The sequence below is a fragment of the Polyodon spathula genome, chromosome 8 (assembly GCF_017654505.1).
Source record: "Polyodon spathula isolate WHYD16114869_AA chromosome 8, ASM1765450v1, whole genome shotgun sequence".
Taxonomy (NCBI): domain Eukaryota; kingdom Metazoa; phylum Chordata; class Actinopteri; order Acipenseriformes; family Polyodontidae; genus Polyodon; species Polyodon spathula.
Window position 1 is genome coordinate 32,905,649 of NC_054541.1, and position 11,858 is coordinate 32,917,506.

Here is an 11,858-nt window from a genome sequence, read left to right on the forward strand (position 1 = left end):
AAACTGAATGGTTCATTCAGTATTGGGGAAGCAACACCCTGGCAATGCTTATAAGGAGCACAGAACAAGAGATATACTTTTAAAATATTTATTTTTTAAAAGATTAAAGTACTTCACAAAGTTTAAAAGAAAATACAAATGGCCAAAATAAATAAAGTAATAACAAAAAAAGAATAGTAAAACTAAAAAAATAAAACATTAAAAAGTCCAATTACATTCCCTTTTCCATATCCTAATAAAGTGTCCATGCTCAGTTCTCTAAAATTGAATGGCAGGACTGAAAGAATAAACCAGGGCTGGTGGGAGGCACCTAATGAAAAACATCAGGAGGGAATTCTAAAAGAAAAGAAAAAAAGAACTCTGCAAAGCCACAATTAGAGACTCTTAAAAAGTATAACACGGCGAAAACAAAACCAATAAAAATAGATGGAACACTTAACACTTGCGCAGGGTGATAAACTCGCCTTGTCCCCCTCTAAATGCTGAATCCACCTTAAACCACGCCTGTGCTCAAAAATAAGTCTCTTAAATAACTCTCTTAAAACAACCGTTTGAATACACGTCTTGAAGGAACATTTGCATAAACGGTTTTATTTTTTTATCTCATACAACATCAATCATAGTAAACAATGTTTCAAGGCTCAAAGTTAGCTAACGTATGTTTGGTATAATTTTGCTAATTTGCTAAATTTTCTACTAGTTTTTCATGCATTAACATTTTTGCAATTTTAAAGGAAGATAATGCTCAATTTTTGTAAAATCCTCCATTAACTCATGAAGAAATCCTGCTTGCCATTTTGAAACTGTTCGCTCTTAACAGACTGTTCAATAACTGCAAACGGGGCGCCCCGAGAAAGCACTCTGCCTAGTAAATGCACTCACAGTTACACCAAATAGAAATTTTGTATTTCGAGTTGATGTTCGCCCATCAAATAATGCAGAATCACACCACCCTTAGGTTTCAACTGGGTATGTTAATTATGTTAATTATCACAAAGCTAACTCATACTTCAGGCATACAGCTACCCCACCTAACTTTGTGTTTAATCCCCTGGGCCGGATGAGATCCTCCCAATACTACTCAAAGAAATGAAAGAAGTTATTTACAAGCCACTAACCAAGGACATGCAACAGTCTCTTGACACAGGGGTTGTACTGACAGACTGGAGAATTGCAAACATAATACCGATACACAAAAAGGGAGACACAGCCGAACCAGGTAACTACAGACCAATAAGCCTGACTTCTATTATATGTAAACTTACGGAAACTATAATAAGATCCAAAATGGAAAATTACCTATATGGTAACAGTATCCTGGGAGACAGTCAGCAGAGTTTTAGGAAAGGAAGATTGTGTCAAACTAACCTGCTTGATTTTTTTGAGGATGCATGTGACAAAGTGGCTGGTGAAGGGGAAACAGATGTAGCGGTGATACGATGCAGGAGTGACAGGCAGACAACGGTAATCCGGTGAAAAGTGCTTATTTATATTCCAGGTCTGGTGACCGTAAAATAATAAATCCCTGGCAATACACACCAATGTGTAAGGCACATGGATAACAAACAGGGCACAGTCCAGAACACAGGTCACCAGGCCTGGGTGAGTACAAACACAGGTATTTTTCGTGACGGTTGTGCAGTGGTGCTCTGGATTGTGCTGACCCTTAGCACAGCTCCGGAGGTGTGCTTTAACTGTTTGGTGATGCAAAAGCACGAACAATTACAATACAGACAAACACAACACAAAACACGTAACACGTCTTCCTTTTAATATTGAGAACTCCTCTCTTAGTCCTTCTCTCCACCAAGCTTTACCCAAACGAATGAAAAGATCAGCGTTACCCTGGCCCCTATATGTAATCCCGCATGACATCTAGGTAAACGGTTGCAGCTGCTTTATTACTTGCAGCTGGCCCTCGTTTACCTTTCAGGTCAATATGGTCTTACAACAGAGTCTCGCTTCTTTCCAGGCTGACCGACTTCCTAGTCCCGGAAACGAACTGTCAGGCCAGCCCTTCCAGATACTTCTCCTCCCGTTCTTTAACACCCTCACTGGTCGGGAGGGAGATTTATCAGCAGAACTCATTATCTTTTTGTCACAGTGCAACATCGACAATGGATACTGACTGGGATATATTAAGATCAAGACAATGTGGGGAAGCTATAAAAAAAAGGCCAACAAGATGCTCGCATATATAATGAAAAGTGTTGAATTTAAATCAAGGGAAGTAATGTTAAAACTGTACAATGCATTAGTAAGACCTCATCTAAATATTGTGTTCAGTTCTGGTCACCTCGTAACATAAAGGATATTGCTGCTCTAGAAAGAGTGCAAAGAAGAGCGACCAGAATTATTCTGGGTTTAAAAGGCACGTCATATGCAGACAGGCTACTAACAGAATTTAATCTATTCAGTCTTGTAGTATTGAAAATACCTTTTTGTATAGTTTTAGCCTCCAGAGCAACATTCTATTCTAACTTTCTTTAAGCTTTTCTAATAACTTTTGAATTCTATATAATTTCAGCTTACATGTGGCTGCAGTCTTGTGTAAGCTAGAGACAGCAGTAAGGCTTGGTTACATGTTGGCATGCACAGATATACCATGCAAGTGAAACAGTTGTTTCACAGACAAATGTCACACCAGCTGCCATCAAAGACATTAATTTTTATAAAGAAGAAGTGGTCTCAAAGGTCCGTCTCACTAGTAAGAAGCGCCAAACCACTTCTGACCTACCAGAGACATCCTAGCCTGAAGAGCATAAATTACTTCAGGAGCTACAAGATGTAAGGATCAAGCCAGTTGCCCTCAGTATGTTTTAAGAAAGATAAGAAAGATTTGCATTTAGGCCAAAGAAGACCAAGCCACCAACAGTCTGTCTTCCACACAGCTGAGGTCTACCTACAACTAAAATCTTACTGCAGATTAACTGATAACAAGGTGGAATAGGTAATACATTTATTTAGGTTAAGCTGTCAGTTTACTGACTGGCAGCAGAGCCATTAATGGTTTCCGGGCTGGCTTCTCCAGCCCCAGCATATCCCCAGAGTTGGCAACGACCCCTGGTGAAGCAGAGCTGGCGGCGACCCCGGGCGAAGCAGTTCCTGCGACCCCAGTCGAAACAGTTCCAGCGACCCCAGGCGAAGCAGTTCCGGCGACCCCAGGCGAAGCAGAGCTGGTGACCCCAGGCGAAGCAGTTCCGGCGACCCCAGGCGAAGCAGAGCTGGTGACCCCAGGCGAAGCAGTTCCGGCGACCCCAGGCGAAGCAGAGCTGGTGACCCCAGGCGAAGCAGTTCCGGCGACCCCAGGCGAAGCAGAGCTGGTGACCCCAGGCGAAGCAGTTCCGGCGACCCCAGGCGAAGCAGAGCTGGTGACCCCAGGCGAAGCAGTTCCGGCGACCCCAGGCGAAGCAGAGCTGGTGACCCCAGGCGAAGCAGTTCCGGCGACCCCAGGCGAAGCAGAGCGACCCCAGGCGAAGGCGAAGCAGAGCTTCCGGCGACCCCAGGCGAAGCAGTTCCGGCGACCCCAGGCGAAGCAGTTCCGGCGACCCCAGGCGAAGCGACCCCAGGCGAAGCAGTTCCGGCGACCCCAGGCGAAGCAGTTCCGGTGACCCCAGGCGAAGCAGTTCCGGCGACCCCAGGCGAAGCAGTTCCGGCGACCCCAGGCGAAGCAGTTCCGGCGACCCCAGGCGAAGCAGAGCTGGTGACCCCAGGCGAAGCAGTTCCGGCGACCCCAGGCGAAGCAGAGCTGGCGACCCCAGGCGAAGCAGTTCCGGTGACCCCAGGCGAAGCAGAGCTGGTGACCCCAGGCGAAGCAGACGTTCCGGCGAGGCCACTGGGAAGTCCGCTTCGTCTGGGACCACAGGGGTCCGCAGTCAAGGCCAAGGCGAGGGCGCACTTCGTGACCACCAGGCGAAGCAAGGCCACTGGGGTACCCCCCAGGCGAAGCAGAAGGACACTGGGGATCCCACTGGGGGAACCCCCGGCGAAGCAGGGGTAGTTTTGGTGACCCGCTTCGTCAAGCAGAAGGGGTCCGGTGGGCGCTCGGACAGTCAGGCTCGAAGCAGAGCTGGTGACCCCAGGCGAAGCAGTTCCGGCGACCCCAGGCGAAGCAGAGCTGGCGACCCCAGGCGAAGCAGAGCTGGTGACCCCAGGTGAAGCAGAGCTGGTGACCCCAGGCGAAGCAGAGCTGGTGACCCCAGGCGAAGCAGTTCCGGTGACCCCAGGCGAAGCAGAGCTGGTGACCCCAGGCGAAGCAGTTCCGGCGACCCCAGGCGAAGCGGAGCAGCAGCTAACCCTTGGGAGGCGACTGTAGAAGCGAACCCTTGGGAGACGAACTTGGGAGGGGAGCCCCTGGCCATAGAGGCGGCAGTGGGAGCTCCACTTTTCCCTTGTACCCTGTAACTGGTAGCTCCCCAGGAGATGCGGAGCAGCAGGCAACCCCAGCGATACGGAGCAGCAGGCAACCCAGGTGATGTGGAGCAGCAGGCAACCACAGGCAATGCATGGCAGGCGTCCATGGGCGGAGTGAGGCAGGCATCCATGGGCGGAGTGAGGCAGGCATCCTTGGGCGGAGTGAGACAGGCATCCTTGGGCGGAGCGAGGCAGGGCAGTAGCAGTCCCTCCCATGGTGGTGGAGAGCAGCCAACAGTCCTCCCACGGCAGTGGAGGCAGAACCAACAGGTGGGAGCTGCAAGCAGTCCTTCCATGGCAGTGGAGACAGAGGCAGCTCCTGCTGCTCTTCTCCTGGCAGTGGAGGTGGTGGATACAGAGGCAGCTCCTGTTGCTCTGCTCCTGTCGGTGGAGGTGTTGGAGATAGAAGCAGCTCCTGCTACTCTGCCCCTGACACTGGAGATGGCAGCGATGGCTCCTCTCCCTCAAGCGCTGGAAACAATGACGAGGGCTCCTCTCCCTCTGGCACTGGAGATGGCAGTGATGGCTCCTCTCCCTCTAACACTGGTTATGGCAGCAGCAGGGCACCTCCCATATCCGCAGCCAGGTAGTTGAGCACCATGTCTGCGATGTCTGGGAGGGACACTGGGTGGTGTTGCTGTTCCCAGGCCTGTGCCCCCCATCTTGGGCCTCTCAGGGGCCAGTCCCAAATCCCCTCAGAGGATAGTGGACTGGTCCACCTCAGAGGACACAGGTCCTCTCCCACAAGTGCTTGGGACGAAGGCAGAGGCAGCTCCTGTTCCTCTCCTCATGAGGGTGGTGGTGGAGGGGACAGCAGGCATTCTTCCTCTGCCAGTTGAGCTTTGGGCTATGGACCTAGGGCCCCCCCCCCCATGGGCTGTGGACACACTGACTCCCCCCTCTTGGGCTGTGGACATTCGGTCTCCCCTCTCTTGGGCTCTGGATGCACTGGCTCCTCATCCTCCGGTTCCTGATCTGGGCAGTCCTCCTCCTCATGCCCATAGGCAATGTACAGCATGCACCATCTTGGCTCCTTCTCCTTTCTCCACACCTTTCCCCCCCTCTTGGGCTGTGGATTCCCGTGGTCTCCCGTCTGGGTGCTGGACGCTCTTGGTCCCCCCGTCTGGGCACTAGACACTCATGGTCCCCCCTTCTGGTCTCTGAATGGAGGCGTGGGTTCAAATCCCACTCTAACACCATATGTGATCAGGATGACTTTGCTGGATTGATGTCTGACGAGAAACATACTGAAGAACAAGGACTGGCGGGTGAAAACTGATCCATGGTGCTTAGTATATTTATTAACAAAATAAACAATTTGAACAAAAATACACACAAGCAAAAAGGCGTTTTGGCTAAACAAATAAACAGAAACAAAACAAGTATGGTGTTGGCTTTTAGCCAGCATGTATAGCAATTGTTTACTCTTTTTCTCAGACTTACATCTCTCCTCTGACACTCTCCACCTCGAGTGCAGACAGCTGCAGGCTTTTATATTCTGGCCGAGGGGTTAACGTGCTATTAATTCATTAATTAATCTGTATATCATAGATTCTGTAACATATGCAGCTGTGTTTTTCTTCTTCTTCTTCTTCTTCTTATTATTATTATTAATAATGGTTTTGCTATAATATAATATGTAAAAAAAAAAAAGGTTTAGTTTAGTTTATTTTATTCACTTTGTGCCCACAGGGCCAGCACAGTAGTGCAGTACAAATACAAAGAGATACATTTACTAAGATACAAATAATAACACAAATGCTTTAAAAATACCAAATTCCCACTGGGCTTTTTTTAAAAAGTTTATTAATTTTTTAGTATTACATGCAGGTTATATTAAAAAAAAAAAAAAAAAAAACTTTTATTAAAAATGTGTACAGATGAATCTACCGGTTAATCAACTAATGCCATAAATTAAGTAATCAAAAATTTAAATCAAGCGACAGCCCTAATTTCAATATATACTTTGGTGTGTACCTTTTTTTTTTTTTTGTCGTTGTAGTTCAGTCTTTACGATGTTAAAACTTGATTTGCTTATTTAGGAGTTCTTTGCTGGGAAAATACTAACCACCCATATTAAAAGAAAACATATGTCCAATATATTATAAATATATGCAATATATACTGTTTTATTAGTTACCTATATACTTCACATATCCATATATTGGTGTACATATATTCCTAATATAAACAATATATACATAAATATTTGTATTCTAAATATAAAACAAATGAGAGGCATATATGTCTTACATATATTGCTGTTAAAATATGTAAAATATGTGGTCTTTCCATATAGGCAGGGCTGTCAGTGTACATCATAATATAATATAAAGAGTATGTGTGTATGTAGATATGGTTTAAATGTTTAAATGCTGACACCTGCATAGCATTTAAACATTCTTAAAAATGTACCAAAAGCACTGTCTTATTTCCTTGCATGCTCACACTTTTAAGAGGCTGTTACCAAGAATAAGACCGACTCTTTCTTTTATTTATGGTATCATTTTATGGTAGCTGACCTAGTATTAGACTAGGTGATACCTACTTTTCAGATGAAGGTGAAAACATTATGGAGGATGAAAGCAACAAAGACACTGAAAGCTGAAAGATGAACTGAAGAAAACATCTAAAGGTATACTTTATTGTTCTTGATGCTTTCCCTGTCTTATTTTAGAAGCCTTGCATATGTATCAGAAATATGACACATTTTTTTCGATTGTTTTTTCGTGACAACTCTGGTGTTTTATGATGCTTACACCAAACACTAGAAAACGCCTATAGTGCTTTCAGCTTATGAAGGGGAACATTTACCTGTTTCCTAAACGTCCTGGAATGTTATATAACAACATCTTGTCTTTCTAAAGGCCAAGGCATTGCACATTTGTTTTTTCACAAAACTGTGATGTCTAGTTTCTTATCAACTCCCTCCTTTGTGTCTGTTGCAGGATTCTATGCACATGTGTGAGTTTTATTATAGTTGCAATATACTGTACTGTATTGTAATCCGGGGTGTTTTATCCAACTTTCTTAATTTCAACAGGTTGTTTCCTAGCAAACTAAATAATTTAAAATTACATGAAGATGAGAACTACAGTACATAAAGATACAACAGCATCAAAAGGGAGGAATGATAAACACTGGTACAGGGACACAGTTGCATGGGTTATCAAAAGTGTGTTTCCAAAATAAACAAGCTGTGTTCTTCTAAACCAGCTGATTACTCAACATGACTAAGCAATACAGCAATTACTGTAATATTCAAACCACAGAACCAAAAACCCCAAAAGACTGTATATTTTATATTGAATGACAGCCCTATAGAAACCCTTTAAAATAACTGATTGTTCAGGTTGGAACTACAACAGGTAAATAGTGAATTAGACTTTTTCTATCACACACATTGTTAGTTTTTTGTTTTAAAACACTAACAATTACAAAACATTATAACTAAGGAGATAAGTTGATATATTCACTTTTTCTCTCTCACTCAAATTTTGAAATAATGTCTCTTTAATCTAAGTGTATAATTCTATTTTAGCCTAAGTTCTGATTAGGTCCCACCATGGGATTGTGTGCTGTGTGAAGCAGGAGGCCCTCCCTGCCCCTTCCCTTGCTACCGCCTTTTCATATATATATATATATATATATATATATATATATATATATATATATATATATATATATATACAGCTCTGGAAAAAATTAAGAGACCACTGCAAAATTATCAGTTTCTCTGGTTTTACTATTTCTAGGTATGTGTTTGGGTAAAATGAACATTTTTGTTTTATTCTATAAACTACTGACAACATTTCTCCCAAATTCCAAATAAAAATATTGTCATTTAAAGCATTTATTTGCAGAAAATGACAACGGGTCAAATTAACAAAAAAGATGCAGTGTTGTCAGACCTCGAATATTGCAAAGAAAATAAGTTCAAGCTAAGTAAATAACTTAGGAAGAGTTCAGAAATCAATATTTGGTGAAATAACCCTGATTTTCAAGCACAGCTTTCATGCGTCTTGGCATGCTCTCCATCAATCTTTCACATTGATGTTGGGTGACTTTATGCCACTCCTGGTGCAAAAATTCAAGCAGCTCGGCTTTGTTTGATGGCTTGTGACCATCCATCTTCCTCTTGATCACATTCCAGAGGTATTCAGTGGGGTTCAGGTCTGGAGATTGGGCTGGCCGTGACAGGGTCTTGATCTGGTGGTTCTCCATCCACACTTTAATTGACCTGGCTGTGTGGCATGGAGCATTGTCCTGCTGGAAAAACCAATCCTCAGAGTTGCGGAACATTTTCAGAGCAGAAGGAAGCAAGTTTTCTTCCAGGACAACCTTGTACTTGGCTTGATTCATGCGTCCTTCACAAAGACAAATCTGCCCGATTCCAGCCTTGCTGAAGCACCCCTAGATGAGTCCAATTTTCAGCTTTGCCCAACACCTGGTCATCTAATGGTTAGACGGAGACCTGGAGAGGCCTACAAGCCACAGTGTCTTGCACCCACTGTGAAATGTGGTGGAGGATCGGTGATGATCTGGGGATGCTTCAGCAAGGCTGGAATCGGGCAGCTTTGGCATGAATCAAGCCAAGTACAAGGTTGTCCTGGAAGAAAACTTGCTTCCTTCTGCTCTGACAATGTTCCCCAACTCTGAGGATTGGTTTTTCCAGCAGGACAATGCTCCATGCCACACAGCCAGGTCAATTAAAGTGTGGTTGGAGGACCACCAGATCAAGACCCTGTCACGGCCAGCCCAATCTCCAGACCTGAACCCCATTGAAAACCTCTGGAATGTGATCAAGAGGAAGATTGATGGTCACTAGCCATCAAACAAAGCTGAGCTGCTTGAATTTTTGCGCCAGGAGTGGCATAAAGTCACCTAACATCAATGTGAAAGATTGGTGGAGAGCATGCCAAGATGCATGAAAGCTGTGCTTGAAAATCAGGGTTATTCCACCAAATATTGATTTCTGAACTCTTCCTAAGATAAAACATTAGTATTGTGTTGTTTAAAAATGAATATGAACTTATTTTCTTTGCATTATTCGAGGTCTGACAACACTGCATCTTTTTTGTTATTTTGACCAGTTGTCATTTTCTGCAAATAAATGCTCTAAATGGCAATATTTTGAGGTGATCGAAGAGCAGTCCAAAGATTATTCCTCGGAAGTGAGTTAGTCCGCAGGTAAGTACAGGGCAGATCTCCTTTCTCTATAGCAGTCTTGAGTCACAGGTAAATCCAGGATGGTCTCCCTCTGCTGGAGGAGTCCGGTGACCCAGGTAATTACAAGACAGACTCCCTCTGCTGGAGTAGTCCTGTTACACAGGTAAGTATCAGACAGGCTCCTTCTGTTGGATGAGTCCTGTAACACAGGTAAGTACAGGACCGGCTCCCTCTGCTGGAGTAGTCCTGTAAGACAGGCAAGTAACAGACAGGCTCCCTCTGCTGGAAGAGACCTGTAACACAGGTAAGTACGAGACAGACTCCCTCTGCTGGAGTAGTTCTGTAAAACAGGCAAGTACAAGACAAGCTCCCTCTGCTTGAGTTGTCCTGGAACATGGGTGAGTATAGCATGTATCTGCCTTGCAGACAACCTCCAGGAATATAATAGAAATGCCCTGGACGTCCAAGGAATGACTAGAGATAGCACAAATTATATCCGGGCTGTGGAGGTGGAACACCTGCAGCCCACTCCCGATCGTCCACGGATGCACATTGTATTACTTCCAAGCCTCAGTGTCTTGTGTCTGTCTCATAATAAACAACGTTTGTAATTCCAGTCTCAAGTCTATTCTTTCGGGTTAGTATTTAATGTCTCTACAAAATGAAAATAACCAATACCCCTCTAGGTTATATGCACAGAAACCCATACTGTTGCAATGTCGGTGTATTCCCGCAGAATGCTGAACACCGCAGGATTTTTATTTTTAATCTGTTACTGAGTACTACTCCTCTATTAGCACTCCATTAAAGAAAACAAATAAACTTTCCCAATCAAAACAAAGACTACCTCAAAAAGAGGAAAAATCATGCTTTCATAAAACTAAATACTGATGGTATTTTTAACATAACCCGATAGCCTTTACCTTACAATGTTTTCTCACAACACAGAAGTTTCCACGCTACCTTCTTGTAGAACAGTCAGCCCGTGTTCCCCACACACCTCTCTATGGCTCTGCCCTGCTTCCTTTTAAACCCAGAAACCCCACCCCACTAATTGGCACTAGGATTTCTGGGTTGTGTAGTTTCTCCCATAGCGCCACCATTCCTTAAAGGCGCCACTACCCTTTCTTCACATATCCTCCCCCCCCAGATCCAATCTATCGGTTTGAGCGGACCAACCAACCACATGCTTCCTTGACAACCCATCCGCATTTGCATTCTGTGTTCCCCTTCGGTGTTCAATCCTGAACTTATAAGGTTGTAAAGCTAAAAACCAATGTGTTACCTGAGCGTTCTTCTCCTTATTCTCCTTCATAAACCTCAAGGGTGCGTGATCCGTAACTAGGGTAAATTCACGACCTAACAAATAATATTTTAAGGTCTCAATTGCCCACTTTACAGCCAAGCATTCCTTCTCTACAACTGCGTACTTCTTTTCTCGAGGTAGTAGTTTTCTGCTGAGATAGCCTACAGGATGTTCCTCGCCATCTATGATCTGCGACAACACAGCCCCAAGACCTACTTCTGAAGCATCTGTCTGTAGCACAAAGGGTTGGGAGTAATCGGGTACCTTTAACACTGGACCATTGCATAGGGCTTCTTTAATAGCCCTAAATGCCTTATCTGTTTTGGGGTTCTACTTAACACGAACTGGGGCCGACATTTTTATTAAATCGGTAAGGGGGGCGGCAATGGAGGAAAACTCAGGCACAAATCTTCTGTAATACCCTGCCAATCCTAGGAAGGCTCTAACTTGTTTCTTGTCTTTTGGAACTGGTCATGTACTGATAGCTTCCACTTTACTAACTTGGGGCTTAACTCTACCACCCCCTACTACAAACCCTAAGTACTGGGCTTCCTGCAAACCGACAAAACATTTGGCTGGATTTGCTGTAAGACGTGCTTCCCTTAGGGACTGTAGTACTGTGTTGACTTTTTCAAGATGTGGTTCCCATGAGTCTGTAAATATCACAATATCATCAATATAAGCTGAAGCATACTGGACATGAGGTCTTAGCACTATATCCATAAGCCTTTGGAAAGTGGCAGGAGTGCCATGTAACCCAAACGGCATTACTTTATATTGGAACAGTCCTAGAGGTGTAGCAAAAGCTGTTTTTTTCCTTAGACGAGGGGCTAAGTGGAATTTGCCAATATCCTTTAGTAAGATCTAAAGTTGTTAAATATTTAGCCGAACCCAACCTCTCAATTAACTCATCTACCCTAGGCATGGGATAGGAATCAAACTTGGATACCTGATTTAACTGCCGAAAATC